Source organism: Heteronotia binoei, chromosome 5 (genome assembly GCF_032191835.1).
Source record: "Heteronotia binoei isolate CCM8104 ecotype False Entrance Well chromosome 5, APGP_CSIRO_Hbin_v1, whole genome shotgun sequence".
NCBI lineage: Eukaryota > Metazoa > Chordata > Lepidosauria > Squamata > Gekkonidae > Heteronotia > Heteronotia binoei.
Window position 1 is genome coordinate 147849586 of NC_083227.1, and position 19886 is coordinate 147869471.

At 42.8% G+C, this 19886-nt stretch overlaps 1 non-coding gene across 1 annotated transcript; it reads left to right on the forward strand.

Moving 5' to 3' along the window:
• Positions 1-1081: 1081 nt before the first annotated feature.
• Positions 1082-1148, forward strand: TRNAP-AGG (transfer RNA proline (anticodon AGG)). Its single transcript has one exon. It is a non-coding gene; the product is annotated as a tRNA-Pro (tRNA).
• Positions 1149-19886: the final 18738 nt, after the last annotated feature.

Below are 19886 nucleotides of genomic sequence, written 5' to 3' on the forward strand. Positions count from 1 at the left end.
AGAAATAACAACAAATTGGCATTGGGCCATCTCTTCCCACATCTAACCAAGAGGTCATTAGGAACATCAAAAACATTTTATTAATCCCACAGAACTCTGAAGAGATGCTGTAAGCAGAGAAGGGATGTTTTAAGGAAGAATGAGAGAAGATGCTTACACTTTGCAATCATGTATATTTTATAGCACATTTGTTGATCAGAGGTACTTTGTTCAGTAGCTGTAGCTTGTCATAAATTATGTTTATGCTCATTCCAGAATCCCAGGCCCTGTTCCTTACTGTAAATGATTTCCCCATCCCTAGTGGTGGTGTTCAAACACTCCTCTGTTTGAATTGCAACTTAAGCATTGCATTCAACATCTTCAAAGACTTGGAAAAATGTTTTTTTTTTTTTTAACTGAGCACTCAAAGTGGTCCATAATGAATGGCAAACATTCTGTGCATGCAAGTTCTTGCACTGCTTTCCCATGGTTGTCCCTATCCCCCATCTCCTATGTGGTCAACCTCCCTGAGAAAAATAAAATGGAATAAGAATTTATGAAGGAGGTGCTTTCCTTGGCTGCCTTAATCCTGCTGAATTGGAGGTGAGAATCACTGCAAGGTTTTGCTCTCAGGTATCCCAGCTTTAAACAATTCGTTTGCCAGGTTCCCAAAACCTTTATATTCATCAGGTGTTCTGAATCAGATTTTGGTGGCTTGTTGCATTGCCACCTAGGAGCTATAGTTTGAGTCTGAGTATACAACAGCAGAGCACATGCATTTATACATAAGCAAAGTAAACTACAGTTTAGGGCTTCAGATTATAAAGAGGGTCTAAATGGGGGGGGATAAAATTTATTAATGCTATAGGACCTTTTATACTTGATATAGATTTGATCTTCCCATGCAAATGCACTGTTACTGATCTTAAATTATTATGACCTGCCCACAATGACTCTAGGACATATAGTTTATAGTTTATTCAATTTATATCCTGCCCTCCTCACCAAGGCAGGCTCAGGGTGGCTCACAGTTCATAATAAAAACATCAATATAAAACATTAAGCTAAAAATAGTGATCAGGTGCTAGTTATGGGGAGGGACGGTGGCTCAGTGGTAGAGCATCTGCTTAGGAAGCAGAAGGTCCCAGGTTCAATCCCTGGCATCTCCAAAAAAGGGTCCAGGCAAATAGGTGTGAAAAACCTCAGCTTGAGACCCTGGAGAGCTGCTGCCAGTCTGAGAAGACAATACTGACTTTGATGGACCAAGGGTCTGATTCAGTATAAGGCAGCTTCATATGTTCATATGTTCAATTGGATAAATAAATAGGTGGCATTCAATAGAATTGATAGACATCCTTCACATCTACATAATGGTATAGCAGGTTTCATGTTACAGTGAGTTCAGAATCAAATGCAAGATGGAATAGAGTGGTCTTGCAGGTTTTGCAGAACTGGGCAAGGTCCCGCAAGGCTCTAACATCTTCTGGAAGCTGGTTCCACCAGTAAGGGGTGGCAACAGAGAAGGCTCTTTCAGGCGTTGGTTTGAGTCTTGACTCGCTCGGTCTGGGGACTGAGAACAAATTTTGAGATCCTGATCAAAGTACCCTCTGGGGAACATGTGGGGAGAGGCACCAACAGGCACCAACCCATTCATATTGAATGTTACCTACTGCACAAATGTAAAACCATTTGAAATACTGCTTATTTTTAATTACACACAATTCATCAGTGCAGCCATCTTGGGCATTTTATAACATGGCATTAAGCAAACATAGGATTGAGTATTCTTAGGTATGTAGGACCCAGGCCTTTAAGCATTCTAAATATTAATTTTATTATGTATCTTATAATTTGTGAAAGGACAATGCTGATATATATATATGGAGTTAGTATACCTTTATCATTTTCTTTTATTTAGGACCACTGAAGACAGCAGATGCAGTGTGTTAAAAGATGCATCAATCCTCATTGCTTCTCATAATAGCTACTGAATATCTGCTCTCTCTCATTTCTGATTCCTATTTTGAACAGGAATGAGTATCAAAGGTGAAAGTTAAGGTTTGAGAAAATTAATCTAGCACACTGGGACTCCATGTAAGTTCATTAAAGTCAAATAAATATGATTTAGAGACAATTAGCAAAGCATGATTAAGTTATCTCAATAGGAATCAGATCCAGCAACAAACGTGGAATGCTCAAACCCTGCTGAAAATCCAACCAAATTGAATAATTTCAATGTCATTTTAGTCATTTGGCAGCAGAGTTCCTTTGTGGCTTGTGCTTGACTACAGTGTATTGGAGCTGATTTTTTAAAAAATCTGCTTACAGTTGTGACATAAGTTCTCCTGTTGTCATTGTTCCACCCAGGGCTTTTTTTGTAGCAGGAATTCTCTTCAATATTAGGCCATGCCCCTCTGATTTAGCCAATCCTCATGGAGTTTACAGTAGGCCCTGTACAAAAAATCCTGTAAACTCTTGGAGGTTTGGCTAGATCAGGGGGTGTAGCCTAATATGCAAAGGAGTTTCTGCTACAAAAAGAGCCCTGGTTCCACCTAACCCTGCCATAGATCTTTCTCCTAGGCCCAATACTTGCAATGCTATCCTGTACAAACATACTTCAGACTAACTAGTGAAATCATGGAAATGTATGGTCAGAAAGAGATCTGTCATCTTCAAGCACATTGACTTATTGCATAAGGTAACTACTTTATTGTGAAGTTCATTGCACCAAACTTTAGATACTTAGGCCCCTGCTGAAATTAAGGGCACCATCCACCAGGATGTTCTCATGTGCAGGTTCCGTTGGGTGCTGACCAATAAATAACTGACTGTGCAACCCTAGGCAGAGTTTACACTCTTCTAAGACCATTGACTTCAATGGATTTACAAGGGTGTAACTGCTGAACTGTTGCTCAGCTCCCATTCATTCCCAAAGGTCATGCTCAGGTACACTTTCAAGTGGTCATACTCACATATTTCCAAATATACTCGCCTCTACAAAGGACTCAAAAATGCCACCCAATGGCAAATCAGTATCTTTTAGTTGTACATAACCATTTTTGTTTGGGGCAAGATCAGTTCTGTTCCGTGTGTGCACTGATATGTGTTCACACTCTCAAGTTCTATTATCTGCCTATGGTAGGGGACTGGAGAGGTGGCAAGGTCAATGGGAGTCCTACATGCAGAGCTTTGCTTTCAGGAGTGTCAGAGGATGAAATAGTTAGGGGGCACATTGTTCCCTGAATTTCATTTTATTGATCGACTTCTTTTTTTTTTAGTATTATTTATAAAAATGAAGCATAATGTCATATCTTTCCCAAATGGAGACAATAATGTATTCATTAGGGTTTGTAGAATCTTTCGGGCTCAAGTGCCGTGTTCTACTGGAGAAAGTTTTTCTTCCAGACGTTTCGTTCTCAGCTACGGAGAACATCCTCAGTGGCGTTGCAGCCGGAGCAGGCGCTCTGACCTTCTTGGCTGCTGTGCATTGAGTGAGGCCAGGGCTGCTGGAGAGCTGCTATTTCTAGGCTGGAGGGGGTGTGGTGAAGATTGGTGGATGGAAATGCCTTCTTCCTTTCTGTTAAAGTTGTGCTGGTGTTTGTAAATCTTTACAAACACCAGCACAACTTTAACAGAAAGGAAGAAGATATTTCCATCCACCAATCTTGGTATCCAGCTCTGCAAAACACACTATTGACTATAAATTGCAGAAATTCACAGAACAACCAGCACATTCAACAGAACAATCAGCACAGTCAACAACCATCTGCCTTTTCTTCACACCCCTTCCAACCTTCCCAGCAATTAACACAGAACAATGGTCACATTCAACAGCCAGTTTCCTTATCACTACCCTTCCAGAAAGCCCCACCAAACAATGGGCACATCCACAAACCCATTGCCCTTTCACCACACCCCCTCCAGACCCTAATGATGTTACCAGCCGTGAAAACCTGAAAACTTTGATAATAATGTATTTATTTTGCATTTAAATAAACATGTTGCATCCCAAAATATGCTGAAGATTCTGAAAAGCATGATGGTTGGGATGGACTCTTAATATGCTGTACAAAATTTGATAAATAAATAAATGATATTTTAATCCCAAAGGCTACTGGCAAATATTTTTTTTTAAATATTCCCTTTCAAAAGGTAATTCTAGCAAACATACAATAAACCAGAGTAATCTAAAACAGTATTGTAAGAGCTTTGGTACTTTTACAGGCCAGTTCTTTATATCTTCCTTGTGATGGTTCTATAAATCTAGCACAGCCTATGTATGATTCACTTTCTGAGATTTTGTGACACTCAGGTTTTTTGAAAGACTTATTTATCCATATGTCCCACAACTTTTGTTTTTAACCTTTTGTATTATTTTGATCAATTTGATTTTAAACTAGTGTTTTGTCAGAGCTTTTGTCCTCCACATCCAGCCACCAAACTTTCACATGTGGTTTTGAACACTTTGAAATTATGGTTTATTGAAAAGTAAGATATTTTCAAAATAAATACACAAAATGAACCCGAGAACAGCAATGATATTAACTGGTTTTATCCTGACTGCTTCATTTGTAAAGCTCTTCCCCTTGTACATAAGCTGTAACTCAGTCGACACACCTCCCCAGTGACCATCTGTTTGATGGAGGACAGCAGCATCAATGATGTTGCTTTTGTAGATCAGGTTGACTACCTGGGAACTGGGAGGCCAGGTAGCATAACCAAGCAGAGTAAGTTGGGGTAGACATACCATATCATTTTCTTCCATCCAAGTTTCTGTTGTGCAAGCCAGATCAATTATGTCTTCCTGTACAGTTCTGGGCAGGAGTTCAGTATTGTGCTTAACTGATTTAGTATTGCACAACAGCAAGGAAGAAGCTGAGAAAATAGGGGCCATTCCATAATTGGGCAGTCAGCATCCTTGACAAATACTGGGGGGGGCGGGGGGGGTGAGGGTGGCATGAATCTAGGTGACCAGCTCTGCCAAGTCAAGGTAGGGGGCCATCTTCTGAGATAAAGGGTTTTTTTAATCAAAGATTTCAGGTTTTCACGGCTGGCATCATCATTAGGGTTTGTAGAATCTTTCGGGCTCAAGTGCCGTGTTCTACTGGAGAAAGTTTTTCTTCCAGACGTTTCTTTCTCAGCTGCGGATAACATCCTCAGTGGCGTTGCAGCCGGAGCAGGCGCTCTGACCTTCTTGGCTGCTGTGCATTGAGTCTTCTTGGCTGCTGTGCACTCAATGCACAGCAGCCAAGAAGGTCAGAGTGCCTGCTCCGGCTGCAACGCCACTGAGGATGTTCTCCGTAGCTGAGAACGAAACGTCTGGAAGAAAAACTTTCTCCAGTAGAACACGGCACTTGAGCCCGAAATGTTCTACAAACCCTAATGTTTTTTTTTTTAATTCAGTGGAATAAAGTGTGTTTTGCAGCTGCATTTAATTTGCTTCTCAAGCAATAATGTTTGATCCTGTATAACTCCTAAACCAAGTCAGAAAGTGTTAGCTGAACTCCATCAAAGGTGGGCTGCACAGTGCCATTCAAGATATCTGCCTTTCCCAACCAGTATCACCTCTGTCTTGTCAGGATTTACTTTCCTTATATTTACACTTAGCCATTTAACCACAGCGCAAGGGCAGCAATTCAGGACTTTTACCACATCAACAAGACATTTGAATAATGAGATTTAGAGCTGTGTGTCATCAGCATATTGATGACAGCCAACATCCAAATTATGAACAATTTGTCCTAAAAGTTTGATGTAGAGTTTGAATAGCATGGGAGATAGGATTGTGCCCTGTGGAACCCCACAGAATAGACTCCCATTGGCCAGTGGTCTGGAACCGCAGCCTTTTGAGTGTGATCCATGAGGAATTATTTGAACCAGTCCAAAAACACACCTTTGGCTATACCTGCGCTAAAACAGCACATTCATCAAAGAGCTTGTTCCATGTACAGAGGAAAGGAAAGGATGGCTTATAGAACCATTCATACCTCCCCACTGAGAAGCCATACAGCAGTCCAAGGCTACAGTCTTGATGTGTGGATGTTAGTGCTGACCAACAGGTGTTGCATTACAATAGGGCCGCTCCTGAGTACCAGATAAGCAACTGGTGTTGCTTCTTCCTTAGAGTGAAATTGCTGGCCCTGGCTACATGCTCCAGGAGAAAACCTACAGGCCAGGAGGGCTTGTGGTCTTGCCCTTCAGCTCCTGCCAAGAGACTTGCTCCACTGGCAAGGTGCTGGCCCTGTGTAGCCTGGGAAACTGCAGTCACTTCTCACCTTAAGCAATCCAAAAAGACAGAGGAAGCAAACTGGGAGAAAAGCCAGTGGAGGCAACTCTCCCTTCTCAGCCCATTGGAATTGAGCTGGGTTCAACCAAAGATACCAGAGGCAGGAAGGGGGGGGGGAGAAACAGGACTTTGTTTTGTCTCAGAAAAAGCCCAGCTTTCAGTAAGGCAAGTCTTCAGTACTCCCTAATTCTGTTGAGAGCTCGGGGGTGGGGGAGGGCTTTTTCAGTAGCTGCCACCACTTTCTGAGCCATGCTTCTCTCACAGGTTTAATGCCAGTATGACAATCAAACAGAGCTGTTTTGAATGTGGGCATGGTGAACCTGGGCAGTATAATAAAAAGTAGAGACATCACCCTGCCAACAAAAGTCCGTATAGTCCAAGCAATGGTATTCCCAGTAGTAATGTATGACTGTGAGAGCTGGACCATAAGGAAGGCTGAGCGCAGAAGAATAGATGCTTTTGAGCTATGGTGCTGGAGAAGAATCTTGAGAGTCGTTTGGACTGCAAGAAGATCAAATCAGTCAGTCCTAAGGGAAATCAACCCTGACTGTTCCCTGGAAGGTCAGATGGTGAAGCTGAAGCTCAAATACTTTGGCCACCAAATGAGAAGGGAGCACTCACTAGAGAAGATCCTGATGCTGGGAAAGACAAAAGGCAAAAGAAGGGGACGGCAAAAGATGAGATGGCTGGACAGCATTACTGATGTAACAAACATGAATTTGGGCAGACTTTGGAGGATGGTGGAAGACAGGAGGGCCTGGCTTGACTTTGTCCATGGAGTCGCAAAGAGTTGGACTTGACTGTGCGACTGAACAACAAAAAATGGAAAGGCTTATGAATGGGAATCCGTGCAGTCTTTTTATTCCTTAAACAATACAAAGCTTTATTTCACTGTCTCCATCTCTTGAAGGTATACAGTTATAACAAATCCCTAGTCCCTTTATCTTTTTTATTGGGCTGGGCAGTCCCTTTGCATTCTTTCTCGCTTCTGTGTTTGTCCCACCTCCAAGATTCCTGGCTAGAGTGGCCTGGAGAAAAATTGCTTCCTGACCCCAGTGTGGTGATCAGCATTTCCCTGAGTCTGTAAGAAAAGGCCAAGAGAACTAAATCCTTCCCACTATCCCTTTCATGATCTGACTAAATACACAGAAACAGCATTGATGTCAGATGGCCATCTAGCCTCTGTTAAAAACCCAACACCTCCTGAGGAGGCCTGTACCACTGAGGAACTGTCAGAAGGTTCTTCCTAATTCACACAAGTTCCAATTTTTTTCTCCTCAGCCACTCCCCTTTACTAGCACCTATTTCCCCTCAGGAAAGGGCTACTTATTCCACTTCCCTAATTCAGAATTCTCCTTAATCCTATCACTCTGGTTCATTTTCCTTCACTGTTCTCGCTCCATTCTCAACAAAGTTTGAGTCCAGTGGCACTTTTATCTACACTTCAATCAGGTTTGCACCTTTGCAATATTAATTTGCCAACAGATTTATGTATACATAGATGGTGTATGTGTGTGTATAATTGTACAACACAAGCAAAATTTGCAAAAAGCAAAATAAAATCTGTTTTTGTTCTGGAATATCATACATTTTCTGAAATATTACAAACAATAAATGGCAATGTGCCTCCAACCCAGACTGCGACACCCTGGTAAAGTTTTCCTCCACTATGCGTGAATCTTCATAACAGTTATTGAGATGTAAGTGAAATGAGCACTTTGGAAAAGTACCATGAGCATACTACATATATTATGCAACTCTTTAATCTGCTTTTATTTTTCTGGGCATTGTTTCCTATAGGGATGCTCAAACACCCACATAATCAGCTCACATCCTATTCACTAATTGCAAACAGGAAGCTGGTTTTTTCAGTGACTTATGTTCAGCAGGTTGCTTCAGTACACTCTTTCCTAAGTGTGCACTATAGTGCATTTTTTTCCATGTATGTACATTCTCATGCAGCCCCATTTTCTACTCCTCCCTCCATTTTGCTGTGTTGTGTTCAACAAGTAATTGTTTCAATAGACAATTATAGCAGCCATAAATCATGAAAAGTGTCATAAATGTTATGTTTTAGTAAAATCTTACCCTTTGGTGTTCATCTGAGCAATGCCTCTAATGGCTGCCAATCAGTTTGAATTGGCAATGTCTTTACACATGTGCAGTTTTGCAAAAACCTAAATTAAAAATTATTTGGCAGGCATTTGCGGCTGATAGGAGATGAAATGCTGCCCAGTCAACAGCTTTGAATATGATAAGTTCATATCAAAATTCACTCCATATCTACCTTTCTCTTCACCCACCTTCCCTTGTCTTTTAGCAGTGAGAAGCAAAACCATTGCTTCTACTGAATGCTGAACACTTAAACACCTTTCACTGAATATTTTACAAGTATTGACAGCTCCAAATTTTCTTCCTGAGATGCCTGTTAAAATCAAAGCTAAGCCAGATCAAAAAGATAAAAATGGAGCTGAAAAGTCACAAGTGAAACACTCTTGTAAACTAGAAATAGGGACATTAAGCAGAATCCTTTCCCAGAATGAACTCTAGACACAGAGTAAAATTGACTTCAACTCAACCCTGATGGTGCTGGAGGGAACAGTAAACCTGATTTCTTCCTTCATGTAGCCAGAGCGGCAAGAAACCTATTTGTCCTTTTCCATGTTCTCATTACATGGTGATAGAATAAGAGCTGACATTTGATTGCTGTGTTGCTGAAATCAGGCAAATCAAACTCTGCACTGAATTCATAAGAGGAAAACAGATCTGGGGTGGGGGGGAAGAAGCCAGATCATCTGGAGGAAAACGCATATATCAGAAGCACTGCAATACATCATACCAGGGAACAGTAACGTTTTTCAAAGTTATAGATAAAAACAGACAGAATAAGAAGCTGAGCCTTGAGTTCTGCCTGAGAAAAGATAAGACTTCTGAATAAAACTGCAACCGGATTCAGAAAATCTCAAGTGAAAAAAAATTTAGCAGGGCTTTTGTGCTAGCAAGGAGAGTGGGGATGGGCAAATGAAGTTGAGTTCAGTTTATGGTTCATAGCTGAACCATGAACCAAACCCCAAACTGAACCAGTCCGTATGGTTCTTGGCCCTGCAAACCCAATTGAAAGGGACTGCAGTCCCATTCAATGGGGTTTAAAGAAAGCCCCCCCCCAAAAAAAACCCCAAATAGCTGAGTGGTAAGGAACAAGCTGCTTTCAGCTGCTCTGCTAACAGTGCCAAGAAATAAAAGCTGCGTGGCAGGGAACTGCTCCCTGCCATGAAGCTGTTTTGAGCTGTCTTCTACAGTTCTTTTAAACTTTAAAAGGAATGCAGAAAACAGCCTGAAAAACAGTGGCCAGCAGAAAGAGGGGGAGATTTTCCAGGAAGGTACTTGTCTCCCACCTTTCTGCTGACAGTGGTGAGCCACAGCCAGAGGAAAGGTGAAGGTGAACTGCCCCCAGGAAGGCACTTCACAGTGGCGGAGTGGGTCTAAAAATATTGGTTGCCAGGAGACAAAGGGGACCCACCCACAACTATAAGGTTATCATTTAATTTTTATAAGAAATAAATATTTTTTTAAAAAAATACATAAGTGGAAAAAAGGTACAATTCAAATTTTTGCAAAATAAAGTTATATTTTTTGTAGTTACAGTTCGCTCCTGTACAGTAGCCTCTTGGTCATTGAAACTTACAGATGCTTTTGCCCTGGTGGTATCCCTCAAGGTTATACTCATTTGGGATAGCCTCTGTTGTTTTGGCATATGACCTTTGGACTTCTGTGGGGCCTCATGTCACACCCCAGCAGGAACCAGGGAAGGGTTTTTCCTACTGGCTGACATCACTCTGGTAAAGGTCTGTCTAGGAGGGCCCACAGCACCCTCCCAACCCTTGTGCCTTCCTTATCAGCAAAATCTTTTATTTGTGTCCAAAGTAGGGTTGCCAAGTCCCCCACAGCCTCTGGAGGAGGACTTTTTTCACCCACGCATAGCATGTGCGGCATAATGATGTCACTTGTAAGTGATGTCATCACACTGGCAACATTGCACACCGGCCGCTCTAGGAGCTTCTGAAAAAACTCTTTGGTTTTTACAGATGCACTAACAATTTGAGAGTAAATCTCTATGGTATAGAGTTTTCCTCCCAAATTGCTAGAGCATCCGGGAAAACCATAGTTTTCTCCATGTTCCTAGAGCAGCTGACATGCGACATTGCTGGCTCGATGACATCACCTATGAGTTATGTTATTGCACCAGTGACATCAAGAGGGGATCCCCCCACTGGCTCCATGCGGGTTGGTGGATTGGGGACCCCCAAAGTGGGAGGACCCCATCCCGCCTAGGAGCTTGGCAGCCCTGGACCAAAGAGAAAAAAACACCCCAGGTAACACCCAGGCAGTTCAACAACAACAGTTGTATTCTTAGTGCTCAAACAAATAGTGGGTTATAGACAATAATTTTGGTATGATGGTGAAAGGTGAAAGACAGTACAGGTGGCAGAAGTCAAATAAACAGCCCAAGCACAACTATCTTAGCATTCTCTACTTCTATTAACATTGTATTAACTCACCCCAGTTCCAGGTGAGGGGAAAAACTCTTGCTGAAGCTCCCTCCAGCTCATCATCCTAGAGAGAACCAGCCTCCCTCACTAGTCAAGCCTATTTATCCTCTCCTCCCGGGTCCCATTCTCCTCTGGGTCAGTTTCCCACCAAAACTGTTTCACCCCCTCCAAGTCTGTACAGTTCTCCCAGACATATAGCTTCTCCCAATATTTTCTTGCTTCTTCCTTAGATTTCCCAGCAAGCAACTGGGATAAGTAGTCCATCTCAGCTGTTTCCAATATTTCCCCCATCAAGTCCGCTCTCGTGGGAATTTCTTGCGGTTTCCATCTCTGAGCCAGAAGAATTCTGGCTGCAGTATTCATATGAGTCAGTAAATGTCTCATCTCTTTCGTATAATCACTTGGATATATGTTCAATAAAAATAGTTCTGGTTTGAATTGAATCTGTGTCTTCAAAATTTTCTGTAATAGTTCATGCACCATCTTCCAATAGTCTTTCACCACTTCACAAGTCCACCGCATGTAAAACGACCCTACATGTTTAGTACATTTTCAACACTTATTAGACATATTAGAGTACATTTTAGAAAGTTTTTGTGGAGTTATGTACCATCTATAAAACATCTTATACAGGTTTTCCTTAAAAGTTACTGACTTAGTTCAATATTACAATTCCATAACCTCTCCCTTCAGTTTGTTTGTTTATCTGTTTGTTCATATTATCTATAGCCCACCTGTCTCACATGAACTCAAAGCAGATTATCGTGCTGAACAGCCATGATCTGCCTGCCTGACTGTATTGCACTGGTCTTTCACAATCCAAAACATAGGTACAATTTCCCATGTAAAAAAAAAACTTTCTGAAGATCCATTCACAAATCCCTTATTGTCTCTACTAGTTTATGTTACAAGATAGAAATATAAGTGACCTATACTTCCTGTTAACTCTATTTCATAAAGTCTGATGCCGCTAATGGACATAGGCCTTGGATTCAGTGGGAGCTTACAGGAGTGCAGCTCCTGAACCTTTCTGAGAGTTCCACCTCCTTGTCCATTGAATAGTATGTGCAGCTGCATAACAATCCCTGGATGAGCTCCACCACCTATTTTTCTACAAAATGACCCCTGCACATAGTGATTTAAGAACGTAAGAACATATGAAGAGTCCTGCTGGGTTAACTCCAGTTTCATCTAATCTAAAGTTTCATGTTTCCTATAGTGGATGACTAGATGCTTCTGGGAAACCACCAAGCAGGTCATGGAGGCAATATTCTTTATCCATTGTTGCCCCTGAAACTGGTATTCAGAGATACACAGCCTCTAAATCTGGAGGTTCAATGTAGCTGTTGTTGCTAGTTCTCAGCAACAAAACTATGCCCCGTAAATTTGTCTGATCTGCTTTCAACCTTTGTAAATACCTGTCTCAGGATTTCATTTGGTAAATACAAAATCATCTTCTTAATTAAAATATAATCTTTGCCATCCTTCAGAGGATGATAGTTTATGAGAGAGGAGAGGGAATAACCTCTGCCCCCAATGACAGTATTCAGTCACTTGTCAAAAAATTGACATCAGAAACTGTCAAGCTATATAGTCCATCTCTTAACTCAAAGCTACATTTTCAGAGGGAGGCTAACTACAAAGCAACTTAGAAGTGCCTTTGTTCTTCTGAGCCCAATGAAACTGAAAGGCAGCGTGAGTCTCTCCCTCTCCCTCCCCCTTTCCTGTTCTTGCATTATTGACATTCTTAGATCATAACATGTATTTTGGAAAGAAACATCCTGGTTCAAATATATTTGAATAGCAAAAAGAGCATGAAGACTATGAACTCCTTCATTTAAATAATTATTTATGTGGACATGTTTATTTATTATTTTGTTATTTACATCATTTATATCCAACCTTTCTCTCCAGACTGGCTTACATAGATGTTCTGTCTTCCATCTTATCTTCACAACACCTAGCCTCTGGTTAGGCTGTGCATGTGACTGGCCCAAGGTCACCCAGAAAGCTTCCATGTAAGAATGAGGATTTGAATCTGAGTCTCCCAGATTCTAGTCCAGCAACCTAGCTTCTACATCGCACAGGCTTTCTAGTTAGTGTGCATAGATAAAAATGTTTGTTTATAAACTACAAAGAGTGTGTTTTCATAGATGCCAGTGGAACTGGTTAGCTGCAGGCTAGGAAAATCAACTGGTTTAATATTTATGTTACATTTTTAAAAAATCTTCACTAATAAGGATGTGTCATATGGAAATAATATCAATCAGACTCCATGGAAAGCCTATCAAAATAACCATAATTCAAGTTTATACCTAAAGAGGAAGAAACTGCAAGTTTTTATTTATTATTTATTATATCCGATTTATAGCCTATCCTTTCCCGAATAGGCTCTGAGCAGGTAACAGCAATCAATAATACAAAGTTAAAAACAGATTCATAAAATAAAACAATATAACAGTCTAAGAAATAAACCCTAATTCTGCAGTTGGTGGTATCAGTTGCCTCCACTCTTCCCATACATCCCCCAGTTGGTATAACATAAATGACTCAACAGAATTATTTCACTGGGGCCCTGCAGCAGGGAGGCCACAGAGTAACAGAATGTCCACTGCCTCATGTGAATGCCTGGTGGAACAGCTCTGTCTCATACACCCTGCAAAACTGCAACACTCCCTGCAGGGCCCTAATCTCTAATGGGAGTTTGTTCCGCCAGATAGGGACCAGGACAGAAAATGTCCTGGCCCAGGCTGAGGCTAAGTGGACTTCTTTGGGGCCAGAGATTACCAGCAGATATTGATCCATGGAGCATAAAGCTCTCCAGGGGGTATACGGGAAGAGGCGGTCCCGCTTTGAAGGGCTTTGAAGGTCAGAACCAAAACCTTGAACCGGATCCAGTACTCAATTAGTAACCAGTGCAGCTGGCAGAGCACCAGTTGCATGCACACCCATATAGGCGCTGCAGCAAGCAGGCATGGCACCGCATTCTGCACCAGCTGGAGTTTCTGGATCAGATTCAAGGTCAAGCTTGCATAGAGCAAATTGCAGTAATCTAGTCTGGAAGCGACCATTGCATGGATTACTGTGGCCAGATCCTGGACGGAAAGGTAGGGAGCCAGCTGTTTTGCCTGCCGTAGATAGCAAAAGGCAGACCTGGCTACTGTGGTGATCTGGGCCTCCATAGACAGTGAGGCATCCAGGATCTCCCCAAGGCTCTGGACCCTCAGCGCTGGCAACAGAAGTTCCCCACAAATGGTTGGGAGCCTTATTCCCCTACCTATTCCTCCCTGGGCCAGACACAGGACCTCTGTCTTAGATGGATTTCGTTTCAGTCAGCTCTGTTGCAACCATACCATCACAGCCTCAAGCGCACGGCCAAGATTTTCCAAGGCAGAGTCTAGGTGGCCATCCATCAACAGATAGAGCTGGGTGTCATCAGCATATTGATGACAATCCAATCCATACCTCCATACTAATATGTCATTGGCATATTGATGGCAACCCAATCCATACCTCCATACTAACTGGGCACATATAGATGTTAAACAACATTGGTGACAAGATTGCTCCCTGTGGCACTCCACATTCTAATGGGTACCTCTGCAAGTGTCCAGGAAGAAATTGATCACACACCTAAACAAGATGAGCTGATAATCATAGGTGAATGGAAATGAAAAGGTGAGAAATAAAGTAGAATAAAATATTGTCAGAAAATCTGGGCTAGGAGCACAAAATAAAGCTGGGCAGTGACTCATAGAATTCTGTGAAAACAAGTCTGAGAACAGAACAACATGTCTGGGGGGGAAAAGCAACAAAATTGAGAACACGTTTCAGGCAACCAAAGAACCGTATATGTAGACATAATCAGATGGCCAACATAGACATAAAATAGATTACATAATCAGAAGCAGAAGATGGAAAAGGTCTATTCTCGTTGCTAAAACAAGACCAGGAGCTGATTGTGGTACAGACCATGAATTATTAATATTGAAAATTAGAATATAGCTTTGGAAAAATACAAAAGCATTCATGGTGCCAAAATACAATCTAAACAACATTCCTGAAGAGTTTAAAGACCATGTAAAGTACAGATTTGCATTACTAAGTTCGAGCAAAAATGGACCCGAAGAGCTATGGGTTGAAACTAGAAGTATTATTAAGGAAGAATGTGCAAAGGCTCTTCCTGTAGCCAAAAGATATGAAAAGCCTCAGTGGATAACTGATGAAACTCTTAAAATGGCTAAAGATATTTATTTATTTATTACTTCACATTTATATCTTGCCCTCTCCGCAAGCGGACTCAGGGAGGCTTCCAATCAATTATATTAAACAATTTCAAACCAATAAAATACATTTAAAATATTTTGTGGTGCTATACACAATATGGCAGGATCTTTCTTTTTTTCTGTTAATTATCCCATGATATTCGTAGCTCCTCAGTGGTGAGAGATGGTGGCTCTCTCCCAGATTCAGATGTTAAAGGCCTGTCGAAACAGTTTTGTCTTACAGGCCCTGTGGAATTGTGAAAGATCCTGCAGGGCCCTTATGGCCTTCGGGAGGGCATTCCACATTTCTGGTGCTGCCACTGAAAAACATAGACAAGAAGCAAAAATTAAGGCTGACAGAAATAGAATCAGAAGTCTAAATGCTGTCTTCCAGCAACTAGCAGATAGAGACAAAGATAAATTTATAATGACCAATGTAAAGAAATAGACAATAATGACAACAAAGGAAGAATAAGAGTTCTGTTCTGCAAGATCCAAGAAATCAAAAGGAAATTTAAACATCAATATGGAAATGCATTAACTAAACAAGATAAAATAAGGAAAAGATGGGAACAATACATTGAAGAACTATACAAAAGAGATGAAAGGATGGCAGTTTCCTTCAAAGACAAATCTTTTGAAGAAGAATCTGAAATTTTAGAAAGTGAAGTAAAAACTGCACTCAAAACAATCAGGAAAAACAAATCACCAGGAATATCAATAGAGTTATTCCAAGCTACAGAAACAGAATCTATCAAAATCTTAACATGACTATGCCAACAAAATATGAAAAACAAAACACTAGTAGCCTACAAACTGGAAATGTTCAATCTACATTCCAATTCTGAAAAGGGAGACATCAAAGATTGCAGCAACTACCAGATTATCTCATGCAAATAAAGTAATGCTAAAAATATTACAACAAAGACTGCTACTGTTGTGTCTTGCATTTCAGTCCTGAAGTTACAACACAGTGAATGCTACAGAAGTGACCAGTGGAAGTCCACTGGTCCCCAGATGTAGCTTGCAAATACACTCCACCAATCAAGATCTGCGGCGGGAAGTTTAACTGGCCAGGATAGGACCTGGCCAGACTGAGGGTTGTTCTGGGGTATGTATATAAGCGGGACTCAGCCCGCGTTTCCTCGTCTTGTGATGTACTCGCTAATAAAGCATGTTGCCTTCAACACGTCTCGTCACTCAGTACATTACAATGGCGACGAGGATGGGATTCTAGCCAGGTAACTCCCCAAGCGGGACTTTGCTGACCTGGCCAGAGACGAAGAAGGCATGCAGTCTAGAGAGACTGAAGCGCCTGCCGCTGCCGCCGCCATGGCTAACCCAAGTGGGATGACGGGCCACCTTGCAGAGTTCGACCCTGGCAACCCCGATAGGTGGGAGACCTACATGGAGCGGGTCGACTGCTACCTGCGAGCGAACAGGATTACAGACGACAGCTGTAAGAGAGACGTGCTCCTGATTGTCTGCAGGGAGGCCACATTCAAGATTGCAAAGGGTCTCTTGGCCCCCACAAAGATCACGGAGAAAACATACGAGGAGATAGTCAGACTCCTGACTGGGCACTTCTTGCCCCACCCATCCATCATCACCCGCAGATTTCTCTTCCACAAGAGGGATCAAGGGGCGGGAGAGACAGTCGTCATCTACCTGGCCGCCCTCCGCCAAATTGTGGGGAACTGCAGCTTCGACAAGCTGGATGAAGCCCTAAGGGATTCATCTGGGGCCTCTGAGATGAAAGACTGCAGCAAAAGCTCTTCACAAAGGAAGAGCTCACCCTCCAACTCACCTTCAATGAAGCCACCGCATTCGAGAGATCAACCAAAGCTTACAACAACCCGCGAGCGGAAGCCGTCCACCAGGAGGAGTTGGCACCAGGCAACCCAGAGGAGGAGGAGGCAAACCAGCTAAGTCCCCAACCAGGAATGGGGCCGAGAGCGCCCACTTGGCCACGAGCGACAGAGAGACCAGCCAACACCAAGTGCGCCAGCTGTGGGGATCCACACGAGCGCCGGGACTGCCCCTATCGCAACGTGGACTGCAGGAATGTGGAAGAGTGGGCCACATAGCGTGGGCTTGCCTGGCCAAGGCCACCCGCAGATGCCAGTCCACCAACCACGACTCGACCGATGCCTACTCGACCGCATCGACTAGCCTGCAGGTAATGAACTTGCCCCTCACTACCCCAGATAAGGTCAGGGAGTCAGTCCTAATCAAGGGCGCTCCATGCCCAATGGAGCTGGACTCGGGCTCCTCCATCTCCATAATTTCGGAGGAGTCTCTAAGAAAACTTTGTCCCCATGGCCGGCCTCTGCTGCGACCGGCTGACTTCATACCGCGGGACTTCCAAAAAAACCCTGTACAGATTTTGGGTTGGGCCACTGTAAGGGTAGAGTTTAAGGGCAAGCTGGACATTCTCGTGGTCAAACGCCAGCTTTCGATCGCTGGGTATTCAAATAGTGGGGATGCAGCAGATGCGAACGCAAAATTTCAAACACGTGTGCTGGGAATTCCCGGAAGTGTTTGATGGGTCTCTGGGGTGCTACAAGAGGCCTCCCATCACCTTACCCCTCGATCCCCACGTGAGACCGATAAGGCTGAAGGCCAGGCGAGTTCCATTCGCTCTTAAACCAAAAATAGAAGCGGAGCTGGACTGCCTCAAGTCCCAGGGAGTGCTAGAACCGGTATCCTAGGCTGCATGGGAAACACCCATAGTCACTCCAGTGAAGCCAAATGGAGATGTGCGCATATGCACTGACTACAAGTGCACAATAAATAAGGCACTTCAGGACAATCCATACCACGTTCCAGTGGTCAGCCACATACTGGCAGCCCTAGTAGGCTCTAAGGTTTTTGGGAAACTGGACCTGGTCCAGGCGTACCAGCAACTCTCGGTGGACACTGAGACAGCAGAGGCCCAGACCATTGTGACTCACAGGGGAGATTTTCGGGTGTGGCAGTTGCAATTTGGGGTTAGTGTGGCTCCGGGGATTTTTCAGAGCATCATGGACTCTCTTCTCAAAGGAATCCCCGGAGTGCAACCATTTTTCGATGACGTTTTGATCGCCGCCCCGGACACTGAGGAGTTCAGCAGCCGTCTGTGAGAGGTACTCCGCCATTTCCAGATGATGGGATTAAAAGTAAAGAGGGAGAAGTGTTCCCTCGGGGTGTCAAGGGTAGAGTTCTTGGGTTTGCAGTAGATGCCGCGGGAATCCACCTGACAGCCGACAAGACCAGGGCTATAGTCCACACCCCGGCCCCCACGTGCAAGGTGGAGTCACTCAGTATATTATAGCTACCATATAAGGAACAAGAAATGCCAGACTGACAATCCATATTTTCTGATTGTATCTTCCTATCCATCATTTTCCCCCATTAAGTAGCAGTCCCATAATTTAGCAAACCAGAGTTTAATTGTTGGACCATTTTTGCCCTTCCAATTTGATGCTCTTAGCCACTATTAGACATGCTACATTTATAATGTGTTAAATATATTGTGGTGCACCTTGGGAATCTGTATTAGAATGGAAGGTAAAGCAGAAATGTTTTAACAAACAAGCAAACATGCATTTCCCTTGGTAGTCAAGCAGGTCAAAGTGGTATACAGATTAGCATCAGCCAACAAAATAGTACAAGCCTAAAGTTAATTCAGAAAAAAAAACCCATAAACCACCTCAAAGTAGTAGCAAGCAGTTCTGAAAAATGAAGTCGCAGTCACAAACATCTGGCAAATAACAGTCTTAATGTCACTGGAAACAAGGAAGAAAAGGAAGAAAAAAATAAGTCTGCATTGGTGTCAGGACCTCGAGCCAAGGAACCACAGTCTGATAGTTCAACAGTTTATTCCATAAGCATCTTAAGGCAGGACACCATCTTTGCTAAGACTGATGTCTTAGCTCAGTGACTCTCTTTAACCCCTCTCTCCAACCGTTAATTTTCAAGCAAGTGCGGGGATGCAAAGCACTGGGATATTTTGGCAAGTCCCTCACCAACTGAAAGTCTTGGGAGTCCAGGTGCACAATCTTTTCTTCTTCAGCATCTGACCTTGGAGGCCAGCAGAGGCGGCTTGAGTAATAAGTTCCACAGATAAGCTATGTGCAAACGGGAGAGAGGGAAAAAGCTAAGCAAGCAGACAATCGCAGCAGTTGTAACTACAAAGAATTCATGGCAAGAGGAATACCATCCCATAGGTATATGACTCTTGACATTTGGTAGCAAATATGACTGTACTGAGGCAGCCATTAAAAAGGCCCTGCACCTGAAGAATGGTAGGCTTGCTTTCATCTGAGATAGTATTCCAAGTAGGGTGTCAGGAAAATCTTAAACAGCAGAGGGGAACATAAGCAAATAGAGACTCCGGGGACCAAACTTTAAATCATTTTCTGTCATTTTCATATGAGCAGATGTTTCAACACTCTTTTACACAAAGAAATTCATGATAGCATCCTGCACTGTGGTCTGTCCTTCTCAGGCTTTTGAAATGAAGGTCAATAGAAAAATAAGAATATTCTGGATTTGTACCCCACCCTTCACATGGAGTCTCAGAGCAGTTTATAATATCCTTCCCTTCCTTTCCCCACAACAGACACCCTGTGAGGTAGGTGGGGCTGAGAGAGGTCTGAGAGAACTTCTCTTGAGAGAACAGCTCTGAGTGAACTTTTGACTCACCCAAGGTCACCCAGCTGGCTGCAAGTGGAAGAATGGGGAATCAAACCTGGTTCTCGAGATTATAGTTCACTGCTCTTAACTGCTGCACACACTGGCTCTATAGTGTATAGTACAGAGTAC